The following is a 16,295-nucleotide window of genomic DNA, read 5'->3' as shown; positions in this document are numbered from 1 at the left end:
AGAACTTTTCTGTTCTGCAGCCTAGGGGGACCCGTGCCCTTGTGTGAGCAGCGTCTTTAACGGCTGCAACAGGAGGCTCGGAGTTGGTACTCGGTTCCTATCCCACTTCTCTCATTGGTTTCCTCTGTGGCCCTTAGCGAGTCGATCATCTGCTTTGTGCTTTAGCTTCATCATCTGTAAGAGTACTTCAGCATTCCTGTACTGTACGGGAATGATGCATTCTTTGTAGCTGACTATAAGATACTTAATACTGTTCTCTGGGGATATTGTAAGTCTTATGAGAAAAGTAAATGTTAGATTGTCTTGCACATTTCTGCCAGCATTGTTCTCTACTAGATGTTTCTAGTAATTTATCTCATGGTTTCTCAAGTGTGACTTATGTAGAAGAGGCAGTTCAGCATCTTTAGATGAAGGGTGCTGCCTTCCCAGAATAAAGGAAGTGATGCAAGCATCAGTACGTGAGACATCATAAAAATAAATTGAAGAAAAAGAAAACCTGGGCATTAAAACTTAGAGAATATTTAAAGTCGACTTGTGTTTAAAGCAATGGACTAAACTTAAAATGTATTTCTCCCTGTGCCATGCTCTTTTGAGCCTTGTGCCAGTCACTCTACTTTCTAGGCTTCCCTTCCCCCTGCAAAACAGCTCTTAGGGGGTTCTGAGATGCTCAGTTACTGTAATGAGGGATAAGGCTTGTGAGTCCTCGGGCCATGAAGGGCATGTGTAGATGAAATGGTGCCCTAAATTGAAGTGGTTGATTTTTTTTTAACTTTTTTTTTTTTTTAAAGCACTGCTTCAATTTAGGGCCCTTTAAACCCATGTGGTGCACACACCCAAACTTAGCCGCCTCTCTGGCAGCAGGGACGGGAGAGCAAGCTGCCGGCGGACGGAGCGGTCCCTGGGCTGCAGGGCGGGCTGGTGCTTCCCTCCACGGCAGCAGCAGCACCCCCCCCCCCCGGCCGCCCCCAGTAGGCAGTGTAGCTGGCTTGGGCAGTCCTGGGGGGCACCACAACTGCGGAGAGAAGCCGGGGGACCCCACACAGCTCAGGCAGTCAGGAAGGCTGTGGGGGTGGCGGGGGAGGAGGTCAGGCTCACTGCTTTTCTTGGGTGGAGCCTGCCTTCCCAGGCTGCTGCCAGGCTGCCTGCAGGGCCCCTGAGCTGCACGGAGCCCGGTGCTTTGCTCCGTGGCTGTAGGAGCAGCAAACTAAAACTCTGTGGAGGAGTTTTAGTTTTGCGCCCCAAGTCATTTAAGGCGCACTACGCTGCTGAATTTGCTACAGCGGCTGGAATTACTATGCAATACGCTGCTGATGCATGCAAACACCAACACTATTGAAGCGGTGCAAAAGCGTTTAACCTGCTTTAAAGTGTTGTGCACACACACCTCTTGTTTCGTCTACACACCGCCATAGAGTCCAGCCTGGGTCTGGTTTCAGTAAGGAGCTGGAGCTGGCCAACAGTAATAAGTTTGTTTCTGTTCTTACATTTCAATGCCTGATATGCTTCCAGGTGAAACCGTAGGCTGGCAGATTTATCGTGTTAAGGCTGGCAAATGTGTTATTATGTTAAGAATGAGTTAAGACAGAGTTATTATTTGTTATTATGTTAAGAGTAGCCCATTTATTTTGATTTGGAACCTCTTTGGTGTTTTACGCCCACCAATATAGATCATCATATAGGGAAACTGCAGATATATACATCAAGCTTAAATTGAATGAGGCTAAGAAAAAAAAGAGATGTTTGCTGAAAATGGCTGTGAAGATGTCTGTGAAATGACTTGTTGCTCTTTAGTCCAGACCATTAATGAAGCACATGATGTTTTTATCGTAAGGCATCACCAAAGCTGAGAGCAGTAGGAGGCATGCATAACAATAAAGCTTCCTACAGTCACGGTAACCTGGTGTTGACTGGCACAAAGAAACCTCCTTGGCAGGCTTAGTAGAGAAGTGGAAGGTGAATGAATGGACCCAGACACTGAACTTTCCTTTCGCTCCTGGGAGTGATGCCTTTGCATAAAGTTGAAACGTGGTTGGTGGGCACTGCAGCTGTCTACCTGGAGAATGTTACTTTTCAGTGATGATGAGTTTGTATCTTTCCTATTAAATCATCTGAAGTTCTCTGCTCTGGTGGACACTGATATTCTCCTTTGTCACATTTGTCTTTGATTATGACTCCTTCCCTGACCCTTTGTCTGCTCCTTCCAGTGTTGTGTGATCCACGGTGCAGATGTTCTGAATTCAGTAGTGGCTCAGATTTTATCCCTTGTACATACCGGAAACTAGATTTCTAGACTCCAGTGGGTGTTGGATCACCCATGTGAATCTCTGGCACTCACCAATAGTACTGGTCAAGCAGCTTTATTTTCCTCCCCCTGTGCATGCCTTCTCTGTGACCTACACAAGCTGTATCAAGCAGCTTCGGTAACATGCAGCGAAGAAAAGGGAGTCTCCAAAGTGGGGAGTGATGAGGAATTTCTGCTCAATGAAGCATAACTTCAGAATGTGCATTAAGTGATAAGAAAAGTCCTTTTAATGGCATTAAGAACTTTTACATTCTCCTGTAATAACTAATTTAGCACAGATGTACCTGGCTGAAGCTTAGAGAAAATATGGAAACAGTTATGATTAACTTTATTGGCAATAAAGCAAGGGGAGAGGAAATAAAACCTTTATACAGATATTGTGCCTTTCTAAAGCACTTTTTATATGTGTTTGTTTAGTGAAGCAAGTACAGACTAATGCTGATGAGTAGGCATCTCATGAATGAAGTCTGATTTAACTGTTACACAGTGCACAACAATGCTGCCGTGCTAGTTTAGGGTGCAAAGCGAGGAATACCACGTCCAACTGAAGCTGTCATGGGACTTTGATAGGCAGGGTGTAATCTCACATGATTGGCCAGAGAAACCAAGCTGATTTCTGATATCCCTAATGCCTACACTGATTAGCGGCTCTCCTCCAGAGATTGGCTGTTCCGGTACGCAGGACTCTCCAGCACCAAGCAAGACATTAACTTAAGGCTGACTTGAAATTCCCAGCAGCACTGTTTTGGATGGGCAAACCCTTCCTGGGCAGAAAAATTGCAAAGATGAGCCCAGGCGAAAAGGGTGCTGCATTTTGAAGCAGTGTGGGCCAGTAACTCATCGCAGACCTGGTTTGGAGAGCTAGGTTGTCTCGCCTGCCTTAAACTCTGGGCCTTGTCAAAAGCCCACTGGAGTCGCAGAAAGAGCTTTTTCCATTTAACTTCCATGAATTCTGGGTCAAGTACTGTTTGCTAGTAAATTGGGGTTGTGAATGTGATCCTTACCTGCTGGAAGCACTCTGAGGTATATGGATGTAGTTTGTGGACCAGTAAAGTCCTTCTTGAATGTTAAATCATTAAGTAGCCATTTCGGGTTTTTTTTTACCTACTTGATTAGAGGCCTGAAAGCCTTCAGATATGGACCTTATACAACAAAACGGTTGTTTCAAGGTTGTATTGGATCACATCCTTCAGGCACAGTTTTCTATAGACTTGAAGGCTCCTTACGTTGTCAGTGGTGACAGTGACTGAAGACCATGGCACAAACTTATTAGCCCAGAATAAATACAAGGATTAGTGTTAAGTAATACTGACTGGGTAGGAACTCGCACTGTACTGTACTGTACGTGTTATTGGACTCCAAGCTTTGATTTCAGCCAGGACAGAACAACCCTAACCATCTCTGGGTTGTGACCTACAAGTAAGTGGTCCTGAATCCTTAGGTTCATGGCACATCATGTTTGATCCAACTCCTGAATTCTTTGCTCAGAAAGGCAAGGGGGAAAAAAAGTGAGGCTGATCCTCCTCCCTTTTGATAGGGCTTGATCTCCAGTAATCAGCTGCTTTTCTTCAGCTAGTTGTGTCTCTGCAACCCCTGAGATTTTCTCTCGGCAGAGCATTCCCCTCTGCTGTTTTCTCCCTATGCTGTGCCTGGCTTCTTGTGATCAGAGACCCAAAAAAGAATGTCTTGCGATCAAAAAGCTTACTAAGAAATCCTTGCCTCTCGCATGATCTCTGGGCTCTAAAAGTGCACAGATACAACATGACTTAAAAGCCCCATGGCATTTCTTGCAAGAGCAGAGGTTTTAGGGACAGCATGTTGCTCAGCTTGCAGATTCAGTGGATCTCTTCAGGGTAGATATCCAGTGAGTACATTGTGTTGCTGAGTCTTCATCCCAGACACTGCTGCATTTCAATGGCAGGCACTGTGATGACATGCACAGGACAGAGCTTCCGGATGAAAGTTGCTGTAAAAATAGATACAATTAAGTAATTGTTTAATAGGCTAAACTGGTTCATTGTTCACATATTGCATTGTTGTGTTATCAGTATGTGACGCAGCAAGTAGACAGCCTGGTAAGAAATGAAGATGTTTTAAGCTCTTTGAATGTCAGTATTAAAGGCTACAGCTGTGCTGCCAACATCCAGTCCTAAGATGACTTCCCAGTTTTAGGACAGTTGCCAATATAAATTCTTCCTGAACCCTCTCTCTAGTTTTGCTCCTCCTAGTACGTCCAGGTCTTGATTTGAACCAGAGGAAGATGGCGAACAGCTGAGATGCTTGAGTAACTTGTTTTGAATGTTTTTTATTTGAACCAGGGCAGACGGTGAATGGCTGAGATGTTCACATAACTTATTTATTTGAATGTTTTCTTCTTAAGCTGCCTTGCTCCCATGTGGAGGAAGACCCAGCATAGGGCTTGATGACAAGTTTGTTGGAAAACCTAGTTTTCTACTAAACAAATGGTTGCGTAAAGATTTTCTCTCTGCAGAAAAACTCCCCAAATATTTAATTTGGTTTGGTCTGAGGAGCCAATGCACCATAGCCAGACTCCCTCCTCTTACCAAGATGGGCAGAAAAGTAAGTACAGGCATACCTCGGAGATATTGCAGGTTCGGTTCCAGACCACCGTGATAAAGCGAATATCGCAATAAAGCGAGTCACACGAAGCGCAATAAAGCGAAGCGCAATAAAACGAGGTATGCCTGTATAATGCAGACAAGGCTGTAGGATGCCTCACTCAAGCTAAAACCAAACCAGATTCCCACATTAGGCTGCATATCTGTGTATGCAGAGAGAAGAGGGGGGTGCTGGAGAAGAGAAGTGAGGTTGGAGCAACATAAAGCACACTTTTTATGTTCTCTCTAACTCATATTTGCTGACAGTTTAAGCTTGGGAGGAAATGCATCTCTTCCCTGCTGCCAGGCCATTTGTCATCTGCTATCTTACCATCCTCTGCAGGCTCCCCTGTATGTGACATTCTGACAGCTAAAATACAGGTGGCACTGGAGGTGGTGGTTGAACTGAGTCAGGGTTTCAACTTGCGGAGGTTGACACAACTCAGAATTGTGCCTGTTTACATCGTGGTTGAACAGTTCCTCCTTCTTGAGCTTATCCTTGTAAATAATATCTAGGGCCCCGAGAAAATTGCAGACTTCTTGTACAAAATTTGCGGCACGTGCGCAGGTAAAGTGTATTTTTTCATGCAATATTCACAGAGCTATCATTAATCTTGGCAAATGTGTCCCGGCAGTTCTGTGAATATTCCATGAAATATGACACTTTACCCACGCACGTGTATGGCAGGTACGCACACACTGCCCGCCCTCCCAAAAGTCCCCAAACCCTCACCCTCCAAACTCCCTTCCCTCCCTCCACATACACTTACCTTCATCCGGCTGCTGGGGATGTTCCCGTGGCCCTCCCTGGGCACAACCTGGCCATACCCCCAGCAGCCGATTGCAGGCTGGAAAGGTGCAAAAGCCCAGGTTTCCCCTTGCAGGTTGAAATGCTGCCAGCCTGCAAAGGGGAACCTGCACTTTCACCTGTTTTTCTGGCACAGACTCAGGACCCTAAAAAATTGTGGTGTGATGCTAATTTTGCGGTATCCCCGCAGTCTGCGAAATCATGACTACTTTAGTAAATATGTTGACCGGTGCTCATTAGACGTTTCAAGGGAGTTTAGTGCTGACAAAAGATGCCAACATGAAATCCCCTGGGATATCACTTGATCCACATGCTGCCCTGCCAAGGTTCATCCTTTCTGACTGTGAGGAGAGAGGGGAGCTGCTCAGTCATTTAGTCTTTGGCATATTGAGCCCGACTTCCAACTTGCACTAGTTCCTGACCCGTAGGTGCATCTGGGAGGTGGACAGGATGAAGATAACTTTGGGCTGCTGTTGGGTTGGGCGAGAGGGCTATCTATGTCTGTACCAGCCCCTCTGAGCTCTCCACTTCGCCCGTCCTGGGGCAGCCTCCTCCTGCTCTGTCGTGCCGTGCAGCCTGGCCTGGCAGGAATGCAGAAGCCCCGGCTTTAGATGAAAAGAAAAACACAACAATAACAAGGACACATTGAATGTGACTTGGAGCAGGCTGCTTTATTTCACTGGTGTTGTTCTTTCACCCACGTGCTTTTCCCCTTTTATCCAGGTCTCGCCAAAGCCTGGGCTGCATTTCTCTTTCAGACAATACTGAGATTGTTAGCTTAGCTTGGCACACATTTGAATAACTTTCAAGAAGAGCCTTCAGATAAAGCCATGTTTCTTTAAAAAAAAAAAAAAAAAAAAAATCCTTGCCTGGCCCCTTGCCCTGGTTGGGGGAGGGAATGGGGAGGAGAGGGTGCAGCAGTGGAGGTTTTACAAATGCTAGGGAGGCTGGCCTCCTCCGTGATTTACAGGGGACCTGCGGAAAGTGTTGAGGATGTATGGTGATCCTTAGATGTTTGCTGACTCCCAAATGCTAACTGAATACTCGGATCTGCAGCCTTTAACTCTTGAGAAGAGACAGCGTCAGCAGGGACCCTGGCTCACTGGAGATCTGAAAGTGGCTGCTAGAAGATCCCTGCTGTCTCCATATATCACGAAAGTGAAATGAAGAGTTGTTTGCAGGGAAGGCTTTTTTCTGTTGTGACACGCAAGACTAGTTAGTGTGAATGGAGTCTAGCAACTCCTGTAACACACAAGGCTTCGCTGGGTACGAGCTTTGTGCTGGGGTGTAGTGCGTGCTCTCTGCAGGTGTCGCAGCATCACATGAAAGTCCAGCGTACAATTATGAGTGATTTGGCAGAGCCACCCTGCACTGAGAGCTAATAGTCTTTCAAGATCATAGGCACTTGCCTTTGCTTTCTCTGCCTTGGAGACTGAAGTTCTTACAGAGCAGGGTCATGGCCTGCGCATCTAAAAATGAGCTTGTCATTGTCCCTAACACATTTGAATTCTTTTGCTGGTGTTGAGCCTGATGCACAGAGGTCCTGGCTGTTTGTCAGATAAACTCCCTCGTGGATGCTGGTGCACAGCAGAGACCTACAACTTCCTTCATGTAGGCCTTTCTCATGGTGACTGCTTTCATTAGAGCCCTGGCTAGTTTTGAACTGAACTGGCAACTCGGGGATTAAAGGCATTGTATCTCCTTGCCAGCCCTCAAGGGCAAAACAAAGAGGGCCTTGAGTCTAAAAGGGTTGAAAACCAGTGATGTAAGATTTAAATCATTCATGTTTAAACTACTGCCAATTCTCTAAGGTGTGTGCGCCTAGAGAAATAGGGAACAATGGCTTATCTTGGAGGATAAATAAAATCTCATTTGCTCTAATTTTTGGCAGCAGTGAAAATACTGGTTCCTGGTCTTTCCGAAGCAAGTAGTTTAATGTAGTAATAGAGTAGAATGCATCCAGGAAACGAGATGATTTGCCACTCCAAGGAGAATGCAAATAATGGCAATTTTTTGTGGTGACCAATTATGAGGAGTAGATGGGGAGGGGCATTAATGGGGAACTGAAAGAATGGTGAATTAAACTACTGTGGCCAATTATTTTACAGGTGAATTAGCCAGGGTTTACCATATAAAGCAGTGATTCTCAACTGGGGTGTCTTGAGATCCTTTCAAGGGTGTTGCAAGGGGTCTCATAATGTTAGCACTGTTAGGTTTACAAACATGATTCACAAAATAGACCCAGAGATTTCAAATAGAAATTCATAGTTGTGGTCTTTGAAAGTTATTTGCAACAGAAAAACTGGTCTATTTTTCTGAAGGCAAAAAAGAGTGAACATTTTAAGAGGTGGCATTTTCCAACAGGTGTCTCGAGTCTAGAAAAGGTTGAGAACCACTGGTATAAAGAGACAGCATTCCTGGTGGTTAGAGAACAAGAAGGAACAAGGATTTTAAATTATGAAGCTGCTGAGGATTTGAAGTATGACATTGGGTAAGTTATTCGACCCTTCTCTCTGGTTTCCCCATATGTGCATTGATTTTGGATTTTAAACTTCATTGCTGAACAGCAAGAAAGATTTCTACACTTCCCTGCTTGCCATCTGACACCTCCAGGAAAGGAAATCCTACCTGATCTTCACAACAAAGAGCAACTCAGAACAACTCACAAAGACACTTTCATGGACCCAAAGGGACAGATTTCCATCTTTGGCTTCCTCTGCGCAAAATGAAGCTTATTTCCTACCTATGGGGACTTTTTACCATCTTTTAATTTTCCCTGAGCCTGATGAAGGGCTTTTGAGCCTGAAAGCTTGCAGAAAAAGATTTTTTTTTTAATTTTTTTTTATTTGTGATGTCCTGGTTGGTTTAATAAAAGGTCATTTCTGAACTAAGAGTTCTAGATGTTTGCATTTCTTAAGGGGTAATGTACACACATGCATATCTGTACCTGTTAGGTAGCTGGCTCTTTAAAAGGAGCCGGGGTCCAGCCTCACCTGCCTTTTGGCTGTGTCCCAGCTGAGACTGTTGTACCAAAGCCCTGGAGCAGGAGGCTCTCTGCCAGACAGCCTCTCTATTATTCAGGCAGGTGGTCTAGAGCAGTGGAGACCACCATTTTGGCAGGTGTGCTACAAATTAGCCATGTACCCCTTTTAGTGCCACTCCAGGCCCCTTTCCCTGTCTGCTCTCATGCTTTACTGTGCCCAGTCTGCTGCTCTGCTTTCTGCTTCCTGCCCTCTATCCCTGCCTACGCTGCTGCTCTGCTTTCTGCCTCCTGCTCTATCTGCTGCAGTGCTGCCCGCTCCCTCCCTGTGCCACACACAAAGCCTGCCTGTGCCAGTTGTGGTGCACGTGCCACAGGTTAGCTACCCCTGGCTTAGCAAATGGAAGCCTGCAAGAAATTACCAGACTCTGGGGGAGGGCAGTTAATGTGGACTTAGCTAATTTTTTCTGCAAGAGAAATAAAGCTGAGAAAAAAGATCTGAACTGAGTGTGGTGTCAGCCTGTCCTGAGCCTGGCAGAAAAGGGCTCATCGCATAGTGGGATGAAGAGCTAGGATCAATAAGTAGGATCTCTAACACTGGTTGAAGTCACTTGTTTGGGGTGATTTGTGTTGGGTGATCACTCCGCAATTTATAGAGTCTTGCCGTAAGTATCTCACAGGCACACTAGAAATCAGAACCCGGGATGCTTGACTTGCGCTGTTGTCTAATGCTAGAGCAGGTATCTCGGGGAATCTAGATTTTCTGCTTTCACGTTCATGCCATTCAAGACTGCAGCTTTTATTGTGTCATGCACAGGCAACTTCAAATGCGCCACTGGCTCTGCATGTGCATATACTGCCTAGACGGGAATGAGCATAACCATGTATGTGGTGCCAAGGGCAGGCTAATTGCTACAGCTGAGTTTCCACACTGTTTCGCTTGTCCTCAGTACCATGCAGACTCAGCTCCTCTCCATCCAGTCTGGGCAGTTGTGCATGGAGCCAAATGGCACTTTTAAGGGTGGTGCTGGGCACAGTGAGCTTGTGGCCTATATGTGGCTTTGTGTCTTGGTGGTAAGAATGGGAAAGAAAGTGAGAGCCCCTGGCATAGGATTGTTCCCATGTAAATAGTTTATAACAGGAGGAATCATTAGCTCTTGGGATTCCTTCCAGGCAGCCATATCCCCACCCAGACTGGTAGCCATTCAGCCTTCGTTCCCTTGAGCCACTGAAATGAGACTTTCTCTTTGTAAGCTGAGAGGGTGTCAGTAGATGAGAGCAGCACTCTAATGAGAGCAGTAAGAATAAGTTTTCCAGTTGGCAGAGGAAGACTTGAAATGAGACTGTGACACTGCTGCCCCTTGGTCAAGGGAGATCCAAACTGCAAGAGATGTCACGGGGGCAGAAGAAAAAGCCTGTCCCTTATGAAGGCAAGGCTTGAAAATAATCCTGTTTGTTTCATATTTCTATAACATTGGGAGCAAACTGGTGGTCTGATGGAGCTTTTTTGCTAAGATGAACATGTAATGTGGAGACTTTAGAAGGAGAAGGAAATTCTTGTGGAATTGTTTTGTTGCAGGCAAAATGCCTTCATTTTTGGAAGAATGGGGCATTTCCATTGCTAGTGCACCATGTGTTTCCAGAATTATGGAGTATGGAATTAGGCCATCTTAAATTCCCTACTAGAAATTGTCCAGGTTGTGTGTCTATTAGAGCAGAAAGTGAAACATCCCCGGATTAATCACCCAGGCATTTTCAGTTTCAGTTTCTGACTTCCCTGTGTTAACACAGTGCCACAGTGTTCAGGTTCCAGATACTTTGGGGGGAAGTTTTAAATCCAGACCAAGAGCTGCTTTTTTAGACTCTTTAAAATCATGGCAGTGTTCTGTTCATTAGACTTTGAAACTAACCTGAAATATCTTTTCACTAAGTCTAAATCTGGGGCCACAGGAGCTAACTGCAGTACAGGTACTTCACGTAAGCAGCTTGAAGCATGCCCTCCTGTCCCAGTTACAGACACTGCCCATGTGCCTTGATCGCAGCCTTTGTGTCCTACAGCCCCCTCATTGAACCAGGTCTGTACATCTGCTTCTGTGGTCTGTATTCTAGTATTGCAGCAGGTTACCAAGCTCTGATTATAGGGAATCAACCAAGTTCAGCTTTAATATAAGGACGGGGTGAACCGTGTTAATTGCCCCAACTTCTGAATGTGAGGCATGTTAGCTCCAGGCTGCCCACTCTCTCCTGCCATAAGTGATCAGAGGTCTGTCATGAAAATGCGGCACAAACTATGACCGGGAATTGTTGTGCTCAGGAATTTGGGCAGTTGTTTTGCATCAAAGGGCTAAGACATGTGTTCACTTTGGTTTTGTGCTGCCATAAAAGTTTTGTCGTAGTGCAGAAGCGACGTCTGTTTGCAGCCTCAGACTAACAGGGCTAACTAACTCTACTCGGGGCACTAAAATTGCTTTTCCACATGCAGATTTGGAGGAGAAGCCTGCTGAAGCTCAGTTGCTTTCCCTAACAGGTGGACGTGGGAATCAAACTCTTGCTTCTTCAAATGAAATTGTTTTGAAATTTCTCCGAATGTGCTGGAAAGCAAATAAAAAGTTTCTACATCCTTGCCATTCCCCCTCTCTCCCTCCCCCATTTTCCCGCATCTGAATGCATACAGCCCTTGAGGTTGCAGGGCTTACGTAAAATGCCAAATGCAAAAATAATACAAATCTCACTTTTTTTTTTTTTTTCTTGTCAAGTGAGTCTGCTCACAAAACAGATCTGATTTGCAGACTTGGAGAGCTGTAGTACCGACACACTTTCTGAACCTTGGTCTGCATTAGGAGCACAGCTGGGGAAGCACTTAGAAAGGCCATGTCTGGTGACAGTAGTTAAAACTTGGGAGAATTAATAGGATCTCTCCAGGATTCTTCCCGCACTGTTATTTGTGGATCTGTCAAATGGAGCCCTGTTATGCCATAAAATGTATTGGGGAGGAAGTTGGGTTTTTGGAGTCCTGACCTTACAGACAGATTGAGGTTAAAGAGTAGCTTCTTTTAGAACTGATTTAAAATTAAACTATGTTAAATACCACTTCTGATCACAGTTTACATTAAAGTGAACTGGAATCTCTCCAACCTTTTATAGGGGAGGAGTGAGGGTGGTCACAGAGAAAAGAAAATGCAGCCATTTTGCTGTCGATCAGACTTCTTTTATACAAAAGGTACTTTAGCTGGTAAATAAACCTTGCAGCACTGAAGACCATATGACTTTTATGTGACTGGCAAAACAGGATAAAATGCTGTGTTCCAGAACCGGGGAGCTGGAACTGGATGGGTAGTTTTGAAAGGTTTCTCTCGCTCTCTCCCCCCTCCCTTTTTTCTTTTCAGGGTGATACAGTATTCATTCTGTGTGTCCTGAGTTCAGGGCTCCCAGAACAGTACAAATAACCTCTGGAGATGAAGCTTGCTTCAATAGTGCCGAACTAAATGACTTCATGAATCTTTTCCATCTCTAATTTTTTGTGACTGAAACTTTAACTTTTTGCCTTCTCCATAAACCACAGATGCGTGTGTGTTCCATAATTGCATGTTTTTAAAATCCATTTATTTTTTAGATGTTAACTTTGTTCTTCCTTTTTTTGGCTTGGCACTTTGTTTTTAAGTGAAATTTTGTATGAAATTTATAAAAAGTGACAGGTTGAAGTAGCTTATCCTGATATAACAGGGTAGTGATAGTGGTAGTGAAAGCTTTGGGGCAGATGAGTCATAAAAACATTCTCTCTCTGGACCAAATCATGAACAACTTACTTCTGTTTTTGTTCAGTGACTCTGGAGTAGCCCCAGAAAATTGTCACAATCTGGCTTTGAGAAAGGAGGATAATTTTGTGGCGGAAGCGCTGGATTTGCACCTGGGAAATAAATCTGGGTTTGTTTTTTCCAGCTCTGTTGCTGCTTTCTTCTGCAGGGTTCAATGCCCAGCCCAACAAGACTCTGATCTCAGGTGGAGTCTCTAAGTGCTGGCTCTATACTCGGCTTCTCTCACTGTCTTACCAGTAAGTTTCAGTATTTCCCTGCAGGATCACTCCTAAGAATGAGAAAGAAGTTTAGGATCCACATCCCAGTAGGGCCTTTTGGCCCTTGTGCTGAGAACACCAAAAAGCAACTTTCAGTGAGCACCACATTAGGTTATAGGTTAGAGAGGGATGAGCCAACTTACTTGAGCTCAAAAATATCACATTTTCATGCTTTTCTGTGGGGAAAGATGTGCACTTGCTCTTCGAGCTAGTCTTCAACAAATTTAATTTACCAACAGGTAGGATGGTGTGCAGGAGCATCCTGTAGTTTGTGAAGAGCTTTGGAGCAGCATCCTATGGAGCATCGCTGTTCTAGTAAGAAACTTCGGTGTACCCTGGTCTGGGGTGCAGCCGAAACTACATATGGTTCAAGAGCAATCTTTCATGTTCTTTCATGGCATTGGTATTGGGAGGTTCTCCATTTCTGGGTATGCAGGTGTGTTTTTCTGTTTATCCCAGCTTTGAGTTGCAGCTAACCCAAACCTGGAAAATTGTAACCTTTGATTATTATGCCGTTCGTGCTGTAGACGTCTTTTGGAGCTTGGGTCCTATTTTGAGCCCGAGCCCTTTGCAGTGATTCTTAACAAAGATGCTGTGACATCCTTTTAAGGGTCTTGCAGGGTGCTGCTCTACATTAGTACTATTAGGTGTGAAAATGCCTACATATGATTCACAAGATAAACCAAAGATTTCAAATAGGAATCAACAGTGTCAAAAGCCTTTTGTCCCCTGTCTTTGACTTCTTTGCAACAGAATTGTTCTATTATTTTTTTGGAGTCAAGAAATGAATGACAGCAGTGCCATTTTCTGAAGGTGCCGTGAGTCTGACAAGGGGGCAGCATCACATCTAAAAAGGTTGAGAACCACTGCCCTAGGAGTTGGATCTTAATATCACTCTTTCCCCATATCCCTTGGCTTTTGTTTTTCAGTATGTTTTTTCCTAGGATACCAACCACCCACAATAAGGGACTTCTATTAAACCTATTGTTGTTTTTTATGAGGTTACTTAATCAAATCCAGTCAGTTCCTTTTGCTGGAACTGTCACACGTCCAGAGTGAAAGGGTAGTTTACCATTTATATCCAGTTACGCTCTAGAGTTTGTGGCTAAATATTTCCATCAAGTCCAGGAGGAATCTCTCTACCGACTGCTGCATTCTAGTATCAGATGTTTTACTGACATATTGAGCCTTTTTCTGTAGTACTCGGGCAGTGCCGAGCACTGCATTACGCAATGTGACTAGCATACGTTATGCGGCGGAGGCCTCATTCTCTCGGAGGAAGAAAGAAGCGTTTGCAGCCCAGCATCTTAAAGGACGCACGCAGCAGCATTTCCATATACATAGTGAGGTATTTAATGCTCTTCGGTTCCTGAAGAGCTCATTTCAGCCCTTGAGGAAAGTTTTGTCTCTGCCCGAAGAAGTTTGTCCTTGAAGAAGTCTGTTGCGTCAGAAAAGCATAGCTATGAAGGTGGTAGTTGATGTGTTAGTTATTTGAGGGCAGAATTTGGCTGATCAATTTAATGTATGTCTGAATTTGACTTGTCTCTCTACTCGTGTATTTTATACCCAGTGCAGGTTGGGACTGAACCTAAAAGTGGGAAAGAGAAATTAATTTATTAAAGATTATAGCTGACGTTCCCAATATTTGAATCAGCAGATTCAAGTCATTCGGGATAGAAATAACTTCCTGTAATTACTTTTTTTGTCCAAAGGAAGACAGGAAGCTAATATCCACCCCCCTTGACAATTGGGGAGAATGGAATTACCTCACTGTTTAAATAATCTTTTAATACTGCTAAACTTTGAGAGAGAAAAACATTCCCTAATTCCTGGCAAGAGTTACAGGCTTTTACTTATGCTCTGTGTTTGTGAAATTTTACCTTAGACTGCTTTCAAAGAAGATTAAGTATTGCATGGATTAAAAAATGCAAAGCCCATCTGGAATTCATGATGAAACCATCAGCCTTAATAAACCAAACCGGCTTGTTTTAAGTGATTTTCCTTAGATATGAAGGGTAACAAACGTGTTAAAGTAGCATCACTGGGCAGATTAATTGATTTGACGGTGCTGGATCCTGGATTCTGAACTTTCCTCTCCCTTCTACATTTCTAAACCTACCTAGTCCCACTTTCCTAGCATCCGTAGGTGTCACAGACGTTAGGGCTGGAATGGACCTTGCGAGATCATGGGGTCCAGCCCCCTGCCCAAGGGTACGATCACCCCAGCAAGATGAGCATCCTGTTTGGAGACTCCCAGCAGAGACGGAGCGGGGGCAGTTCTGCAGAGGTGTCACGTGTGAAGAGTCCCATCTCCCCCGCCAGGCGGTCCTCTCCCACCTTTCTCCCCCTCCTCCTGTCCTAGCTTTTGCCTTCCGCAGGATGCAGGAGCAGCAGCCGGGCAGGTCACGTCACGGAGTGCAAGGGATCCTGGGACCTGTTCTTCTCTAAACCAGTGATGGAGTTTTCGGGTGCTGGGCGGACTTTCATCCCATTTTTCTGCTGCTGAAGCCTATGTCAAGGGAGGGGAATGATGATTTTTGGCAGCGAAAAATGGGATCAATTCTCCCTCCAGCAGCGGGAAACTCCACTGCTACGCTACAAAACTACGATTTCTAGAATGCCTTGGGCTCCCCAACCTGCATTGCTGCTTCCTGCAGCCAAGAAATGCTTGCATGGTGGCCCCCTCCCTGTCTTTCTGGTATCCATCCCCTCGAGCAGTGTCTAGGGCTTGTGTCCTGCTCAGTTGCCCCATGTTAGGCTACTGCCGTTTTGGGTCAGTAATGCTGTCATTTCTTCTCACTCAGACTAGGCTACGTGGTGGCCTAGCTGTGTCAGTCAGGGGTGTGACATGGGACCAGTGCAGCTGGACTAGCAAAGGCCTGGGAACAGACAGCTCTCCTGGCAAACCACAGTATTGCAGGTGTAAGCTGTGCTCAGGCGTAGAGTGCTTTGCAGCTATGGTCTATTATAATATTGCTTCGCCAGGAATGCCTTGGATTATAAATCTGATTAAATAACAGCAGGGAGGGAGTACGTTAAATTATATTAACCACAAATTATTTTGGTCTAGGTTATTCTGTCTGTGGGTTTACAGTCATTGTAGGCCAGGATGAATGAGTATCCATCTCCAACTCTTAGATATCCGAGAGACATTAAGATTATATACCAGACAAAGCTCTCGGTTACTGCAGTGTGCTTCTCTGTCTCACCTCTCAAGTCTGTTTTTCCTGTGCTATCCACTGGGCTGAATTGCATTTACTTCCATGGGGGAGGGCTGGCTTCAAGGGGGTGGAGACACTGTTGTGCGAGCTGCTGTACAAACACAAATTAACCAAGAATCTTTATTGAAATAAGGTGCCATCACTTATCTTTTCCTCAAAAAAATGCACTACCTGTTCATTTGCAGGACCAGTTTCATGACTGTTGTCTTTGGATTTTCATAGATTTCATAGACATCAGGGCTGGAAGGGACCTCGGGAGATCATCGAGTCCAGCCCCCTGCCCAAAGGGCAGGA

General features: G+C 44.9%; 1 protein-coding gene across 2 annotated transcripts in view; it reads left to right on the top strand.

Annotated features, from left to right (window-relative positions):
- Positions 1 to 8,090: 8,090 nt before the first annotated feature.
- Positions 8,091 to 16,295, top strand: part of PTPRA (protein tyrosine phosphatase, receptor type A) — a 146,140-nt gene continuing 137,935 nt past the window's right edge. The window contains exon 1 of one of the 2 annotated variants that reach the window (XM_019552973.1): positions 8,091 to 8,219. The gene's annotated coding sequence lies outside the window, so the exon portion shown is untranslated. The remainder of the gene's footprint in view (positions 8,220 to 16,295) is intronic. The other variant, XM_019552974.1, reaches the window with a different exon arrangement.

The sequence above is a fragment of the Crocodylus porosus genome, unplaced genomic scaffold (assembly GCF_001723895.1).
Source record: "Crocodylus porosus isolate Cpor-Errol unplaced genomic scaffold, CroPor_comp1, whole genome shotgun sequence".
In the NCBI taxonomy this organism is placed as follows: domain Eukaryota; kingdom Metazoa; phylum Chordata; order Crocodylia; family Crocodylidae; genus Crocodylus; species Crocodylus porosus.
The sequence above is the reverse complement of the archived record's forward strand: the minus strand, read 5'-3'. Positions and strand labels throughout refer to the sequence as shown.